Source organism: Chiloscyllium punctatum, chromosome 9, assembly GCF_047496795.1.
Source record: "Chiloscyllium punctatum isolate Juve2018m chromosome 9, sChiPun1.3, whole genome shotgun sequence".
Taxonomy (NCBI): Eukaryota; Metazoa; Chordata; class Chondrichthyes; order Orectolobiformes; family Hemiscylliidae; genus Chiloscyllium; species Chiloscyllium punctatum.
In genome coordinates, this window is record NC_092747.1 from 54948392 (window position 1) to 54956200 (window position 7809).

Consider the following 7809-nt stretch of genomic DNA (forward strand, 5'->3'; position numbering starts at 1 on the left):
GAACTGAAAGGAATTTGTAGTAGTAAAGAGATAATATTTGAAAAGGTAACTTGATTCATAGTTGATAAATCTCTTGTATCAAGTGAGCTACATCCCAGTGGTGGCTGGAGTTGCAGGATGTGGCTGTAGATTTAAAAGATGCATTGGCATTTATCTTTTAAAATTTCATCAAATCTGGAAAGATTCCTGCAGACAGGAAAGTAGCAAATAAAAACCTACTACTTAGGAAGAGGAAGAATGGAGAACTACTGACCTGTTAGTTGGCATCAGCCACAATGAAAAGTGAAAATAAATTATTAAGGACTGTTAGAAAATGATGGCAAAATTGGACAGTCAACATAGATCAAAGAAAAGAAAAATATGTTTGACAAATATATTGGAGTTTTGAGGACATTACTTATAGCATAAGTAAAGGAGAACCAATTAATATAGAGTATTTGGGTATCAGCAGGTTTTTGATCAGGCACAACATGAGATTTGTAAGCAAAATCAAGGCACTAGGGATTGTGCGTAATATCATTGTCTGTAAATGAGAACTCATTTATAGACAGAAAGCAGACAGTAGGAATGAACAGGTCATTCTCAGGATGACAGGCTGTTACCGGTAACGTACCACAAGGATCAGTGCTAAGGCCACAACAGTTCACAATTTCCAAGTGACAAATCTAGTAAGAATATAACTCATGAAGCTACAAGATGATAAAATTGCGCTAACTTTAATTGTATGCTTATTTAAGAACATCATGCTTTGTCAAGAACTAAACACTGAACAAACTTTATTCCAGGCTTACCTGCTTATTCATGAGGATGTACATAATATGATTGTAGACAGTGCTGCATTTTGCTAGAATGGCTGGCAGTATACTGGCTTCTGGAGCTATCAAGATTAGATGTCACTAATTGCAATTAGTGACAAAACCCTAAACAGCATTCAGCAAAACAAAAAGCAGATCACTGTAGCAATCACCATAACAAGCACACAATTCCCTTTGACGGGTAGCGGTCCTTTTGATCTTGCTAACCTATTCACATAAAAATTGAAAATACATAGTATAGAATCTCTACAATCCATCCACAAGCTGTTACAGTATTTATAAATAATGTAAGACATTTTAATTCTTTCACCACCAGCTTATTTAAGTGCAACAAAACATTATTACAAAGACTTATGAATCCAGTTTTGCTTCAAAGGGTATGCAGGACTGACTTACTGTTCTGTGATTTAAAGCTTTGTATGTAAATATATATTACATAATTCTAGTACAACTTGTGCAATTGAAATATTGCTACAAAATGCCTGAGTTAATCAACCAAGCAACTAAAACCCTTCCAACAAATTAGGGACAGATGCAAAAGAGGGATAAAGATAGATGAGAAATGTCTTTATTTATTATCTTAAAGCAGATGGCCCTTGAGAGCTAGGCCCAGATATCTTGTAACGTCCATTTTTGGCCATCTTTCCCACCAAGTACCAGCAGCATATGCTCAAATGTGGAGGTCTCAGAGTTTCAGCCTTGGATCACCATCATGTAAGTAGCAAAGCAGCAGGTTGCGGCACAGGTTCACATGGTAATTTTCAGTGTAATGATTGGGTAAGATCAGGGCTGTCTAGAGGAATGTTTAGGCCTCAGTGTCTGGTTGGAAAGTTTGGGAGATGATCTTGGGGAGAAGGAAGGGCAAGGTCACTGAGTGCAATTGTATGCCAGTCAGGGTGAGGGATCAATTTCATGATGATCTGAAGGACGTTTGGGAGTAGTTGGAAGGAGCTAAGAGATTGGAACTAACAATGGGATTCATTCAAAGAGCTCTAGTGGTTAAAGTCATGAGTAACAGAGTTCTTGGAATGAGGGGCAAATCATTAGGGGCAGCAATTAGCTTTTCAAAATACTGTGCTGTTTAGTGTTGGTAATCTTGAAGGCAATCTACCTTGGTGGGGAGGTGACCAAAGTTGCAAGAGGAAACAATAGCAGGTTTGAGGCATCCTTGTCTGCATATGTTTATGGATTAAACATGCTTTGAGCATGATTAAATAAAACCTCTTGCTTTGCCCATATTAAAATAGCAGAAACTGCAGACAGCTGAATGGAGGCCATTGGGTACAGATTGTATTTTGGAAACAAATCAGCACAAGAGTTACTGAGCCAAATTTCTATCTCTTAAGTGTCTTTGATTTAGAAAGAAATACTCATCAGCATTAATTTCTGTATCAGAGAGTATTAGATTCAGTAAATGAATCATAATGGATAGGTGATAAAACTACACTAAACCATGCCTCATAAGGATTCAAGCTGAGATAGTACAAACAGGAATAATGTTATAAAGACAGAGAGACAAAAGCTGTACTAAAACAAAAGGAAATAGAGGTTCAGAATAGATTAAGGTTTGCAAAAGAATGAAGCACTCTGCCCAACAATACAAAAGGTAATAACATCCCAGAAGAAAGGGCAATTTAAAAACTGCAGCAGATAGCCTGAACAAAGCTGAAAATACTGAGAGCAATTTTAGTCACAATTGATTCTTTGTTCAGGAAAATTGTTAGTGATTGCTTTGGAGTGATATCTTCAGGATGGGTGAGCTATCTATTTGGAATAAAGGCGGTATGCCTTAAATAAAAGGTTAGACTGGCTATCAAAGGAGTCAGAGCTGAAAATGTGTTGCTGGAAAAGCGCAGCAGGTCAGGCAGCATCCAAGGAGCAGGAGAATCGATGGTTTGGGCATGAGCCCTTCTTCAGGAATGATCTCCAGCATCTGCAGTCCTCACTTTCTCTTATCAAAGGAGTCAGGAAAGGACTGAATGACAATTCTGTACTTCAATAAATTCCTGGATACAGTCTTAGTTTTTCTTTTATGCAATGTGTAAAATGTCAGCAGCTAGAGTTGATTCAATAGAGTACTATTATCTAGTTATTGTATTTAGTTCAGATGTGTGACTCTTTAGAACATAGTATGACTTTATAAATCCTGTCAGTCATAGAATGCAGAAAAGGGCCTTTGACCCATTGAGTCTGCACCAACAATAACTACCACTAAAGACACGCTAATCCCAATTTCCTGCATGTGTCTTACATATTTGAAAAATGTGCTTCATACTCCCCCCCACATTTTCAGTACATTGGTTATGTATGTAACAAACAGTAAGGTCTCAATACTGATCCTTGTGACAAACTGCTGAACACCATCCTCCAATCATTTGAACAGCCTTCTACTACATTTTGTGTTCTTTTACTAAGCCTGCTTCTGATCCATCTCTCCAACTTTTCCTGAATTCCTTGTGCTTCCCTGTCGTTTCCCATGCGGTAGCTTGTCAAAAGCTTTGCAAAAACCCATATAAACTACATCAACTGAGTTTCCTTCATTTGCATATCTTATATCATCTCATGTGAATTTAGGAGTAGGTCATTGGGCACTTTAAGTATTCAATAAAATTCACTTTCCTGTCTGCTCTTCATAACCACTTACTCCTCATTTTATGTGAAAATACTTCATATTTCAAATGAATAAACAATTTTGTTTTACATTTAACAGTATTACTTATGTGTCACTATTCGGAACAAATATCCTGTGGTCCAGACCTCACATCCCAAAGTGCTGCTCCCGGGCATCCATTTGTGATTGTTATTCCTGCTGTAGGTGACTGACAGCTATTTCAGAAATCCTGCAAATGTCAGATCTCCATACAAACAAGAAGTCCAGTCTACAGTGTGCAATCATGACAGCAGCTACTGTGGTGTAGGGAGTACTGTGGGGGAGGTATTTCTCAACTGAATCATACCAGACATGAAATGTTAACTCTTTTTCTCCAGAGCTGCCACCAGATATGTTCAGTTTCTCGACTGTTCTGTGTTTGTTTCAGATTTCCAGCAACTTAGTATTTTGCCTATATCAGACCAGCCAAGGTCTTATTGAAGTGATGGAGCAGACTCAATGGGTTGAATTGTCTACTGCTGCTACATCTTGTGATTAAGCTAATAAAATTTGAGATGATTCATTTGGGGTAGATGAATAGGGAGGCTACTTATTCCTTGGAAAGTAGGCAACTAACCATATTGGAGGACAAAAGGGATAGGTTAGTTACTTAAGCACAAGAGTTGATAAGTCCATGAAGACTCAAGAATACAACACATGCAGGGAAGCATTATTAACTTTATATTAAACTTTGGTTATATTACACTTGCAATAATGTTTTCATTAGTTTTCAAAATCTTCATATTAATTATCATATTAACATTTATATTAATAGTGCTCTCAAAGTTTGAGCTACAACTGTGGGAAATTGCAGAAGACCTAAACCAAATGAATTTACGTGTTTATGTAGATAGCAGTGAATGGCATTGTCTTAATAAGGTTTATTTTCCAGGATCAGTTTGGATTGATTTATCAATGGTAAGTTATAGAAATTTGGTTTACTGCTTCATCATTGTCCATGATTAGACAGCAAATGCAGGAGTCCCTCAGGAGCAAAAATTGAAGCAGTCGCAAGGTGGTCGTTTTGAAAGTAATTGTTTTTTTTAAAACAATAGGTGTGAATTGTATTTTACCTTGAACATACTCTTCTTCACTCATGTAGATAGCAATTGTGTAGAACAGAATCAGGCTGTTCATTAATCTGTGTAAGATAAATAAGGAATAAATAATAAATTATAACACTCAATAATGGAATTGAATTCAGTAAAATCAAGATTTTATTGACTGAGGCATTTCAGTAGCAGTTAACTTAACAGATGAGTACTTAAATCATTGAAGGCTAACTTTTAATCATTTCATTGTGTATCACAACATCAGGTTATAGTCCAACAGATTTAATTGGAAGCACTAGCTTTCGGAGCACTGCTCCTTCATCAGGTGGTTGATGAAGCAGCAGCACTCCGAAAGCTAGTGCTTCCAATTAAATCTGTTGGACTATAAGTAGGTGTTGAGATTTTTAACTTTGTACACCCCAGTCCAACACTGGCCTCTCCAAATCAATATTCTTCAAGGTTTTCAATGAGTGGTCATCTACATTATTCATCCCAGCCAAAAGTATTTTAAGAATAATTTGTATTCTTTCTCCCCAGTGCTGTTGCAGAAGGGTATAATGATCTGAAAAAGCTTAATTCTGAGGAGTGCAAAGCATTACCAAATCTGATGTCTTATGGGCTCAAGTGAGAGAACAGCTTTAGATCTTAAAGGACCAAGACAGAGCATTGAAGTCTCCCTCGTTGTCTTAGTAATAATTACTGTTATACTTCTGTAACTTGTAATTAGCTGTTATCATTGCAATAAACTACATCTGGTTTGAAGAAGTGGTTTTCCTGATTAGGCCATCAAAAGGATTTCCTCAACCACAAAGGGCCTATGTGACCTCTAGAGCCCTAGAGAATGGTGGCAACATACCTGCATGATGGATCTTACACCATGCTGAGCTGTGGAGAGAAGTCACTATATAACATGGTGCCAATGGTCACCCAAAATTTGCCTTGTCATTACTCCATCTTACAGCTAAACACCACATGATGCACATGCAAAAGTGTGGAATTGCAGCTTTAAGAAGACTGCTTGCACAAACTGACAGATAAAAATGAGAAACCCATGGGAAGATTTTACAAAGCAGAATCAAAACTGGATGATAAAATGTATTTTAGACCTTATGAGGGACATACAGCAGTAAGTTGAAAACTCCATAGAGCTGGAATGTGAGCCACACATGGCCAGTTACAGGTTGCATTGGGTGGCAGTGATCTGTGGCAGAAGTCCCATGTCGAGGTTCAGTTGGTGAGCAAATGGACATCGGAATCTTTGTGATTAAAGTTAGAATTCCTGGTAGGCAAACAAACAACATTACAAAAACAGTACACTTACAGGCTACAACAGCTTAAAAAAGTTAGAAAAATACTTGCAGCTCATATTGAGCATTGTGGCCAGTGAATACCATGAGGTGTGGCTACAGTAAAGGAAATTGAAGGGCCACAAAACAAATTTTAAAAGACTTCACATACTCAGGAATGTGGTGAATCCAGAATTAAATGAGAAAGGGGCAATCTAAAAGCCATGAGGACAATATTTAATGGAAAAGTAAATTAGGAGACAATTTTGATGACAGAAAAGATGGGAGATTGATTACGGTCCATGGAGTCTGCTCTGCTGTACATTGAGGTCATGGGTTATCTGAAAATACTAAGATCCACTTTCCTGGCTTCTCCCATAGCTCTTGATTCCTCACAGATTAAGAACCTCAGATTTGAATATACTTAACAACCCAGCTTCTACAGCCCCCTGGAGTGAAGATTCCACAGATTCACTATCCTTAGAGAGGAAATTCCTTCTCATCTCTGCCTTAAATGGGTGACTGTTACCCTGAGGTTATGTTCCCTGGTCCTGGTCTTTCCCACAAGTGAATCAACATCTATCCTGTTAAGTCCCCTAAGAATGGTACAAGATTCAAAAAAAGTCACCATTCTTCTAAACTCCAGTGAGTTCCCAAGCCCAATATATTCAACCTCTACTCATAAGAAAATCCCTTCATACCCAGGATCAACAAAGTGAAACTGCCCCAGGCTGCCTCAAATGCCAATCTTTCTTTAGATAAGGGGGACAGAAACTGTTCAGTTTTCCAATTGTGGTCTGACTAGCGCCTTATAGAGTTTTAACTAGATCTTCTTGTCTTTATACTCCATTCCCTTTGAGATAAAGGCTGTAATTCCATTTGTATTTTCTCTTACCTCCTGAAATAAGCTAGTTTTTGTGGTATTTGCACTAGGACTCAGATTCTTCTGTGCTGTAGCCTTCTGCAGTCTTTCTCCATTTAAACAATATTCAACTCCTCTATTCTTCTTATAAAGTACATAACCTCACATTTTCCCACAATATATTCCAGCTACTAAGTGGTTGCCCAGTTTTTATGTCATCCTCACCACATGCCTTCCCACCTATTTTTTAGGTGTTATCTGCACACTATGATTTAATTTATTCCTTCTCTGCAATAAGTTGTGTTCGCTGCTGGCTGAAGATCTAAAGAGAATTTTCATCGGAACAAAATCAGATCCTTCCAGAAGATCTGGGATTATATAAACAAATCACACATTAGGAAACAATTAACAGCTAGTCAATAATCAATAACAAAGTTCAGGATTTTTCTCCTTTTTCTTTGGAGGCCTTCTGCTCCTTTGTTCCAAAACAAGCTACCCTCAAAGTTTGACCGTAAAGATAAGCAGGTTAGTTATTTTATCCTGAGTATCAAGAGATCCATCAATAGCAGGATAGCATGGCAAGGATGGGTAGAACAAGACAGAAGATGAAGAGGACATTCTGTTGCTGGTATAGGCTTTCCAGTAAGCAGAGCAAGCAATTCCTGTCTGTTCAGGGCCATTGGCATTCCAGTCAAGCAGCAGGGGCACAGTTCAGAGAAACAGGGTAACAACAACTGCCAACCATGCTTTCCAATAAATATTGGCATGCTTCGTACACTTAGTTATTCTACAACTCTGGTCATAGCTGGGTAAGCATAGTGACACAACAGAGACTACACCTCAAAAGAAGAAGATTTATTGTTAAATAGCAATAGCACTATCCATACTGATTCAGAAGGCATAATGTTTCATGATGCAGGGTGTTTGCTGCAAAAATCAGAAGTGTGATATTTGATTCAGAAAATGCAGCAGGTAGTAAAGGTGATGTTTACAAGAATCATACCACAGCTTTTGATGCAGAGCTACGTGTACAGGAAGATTTAAAACAACAAAATCTAAAATGAAAACAATCGATAAATATGTCTAAAAAGTAAGAATAACAATCCAGAGTCAAGATTGAACAGAAGGATGACTCATCAAGTCC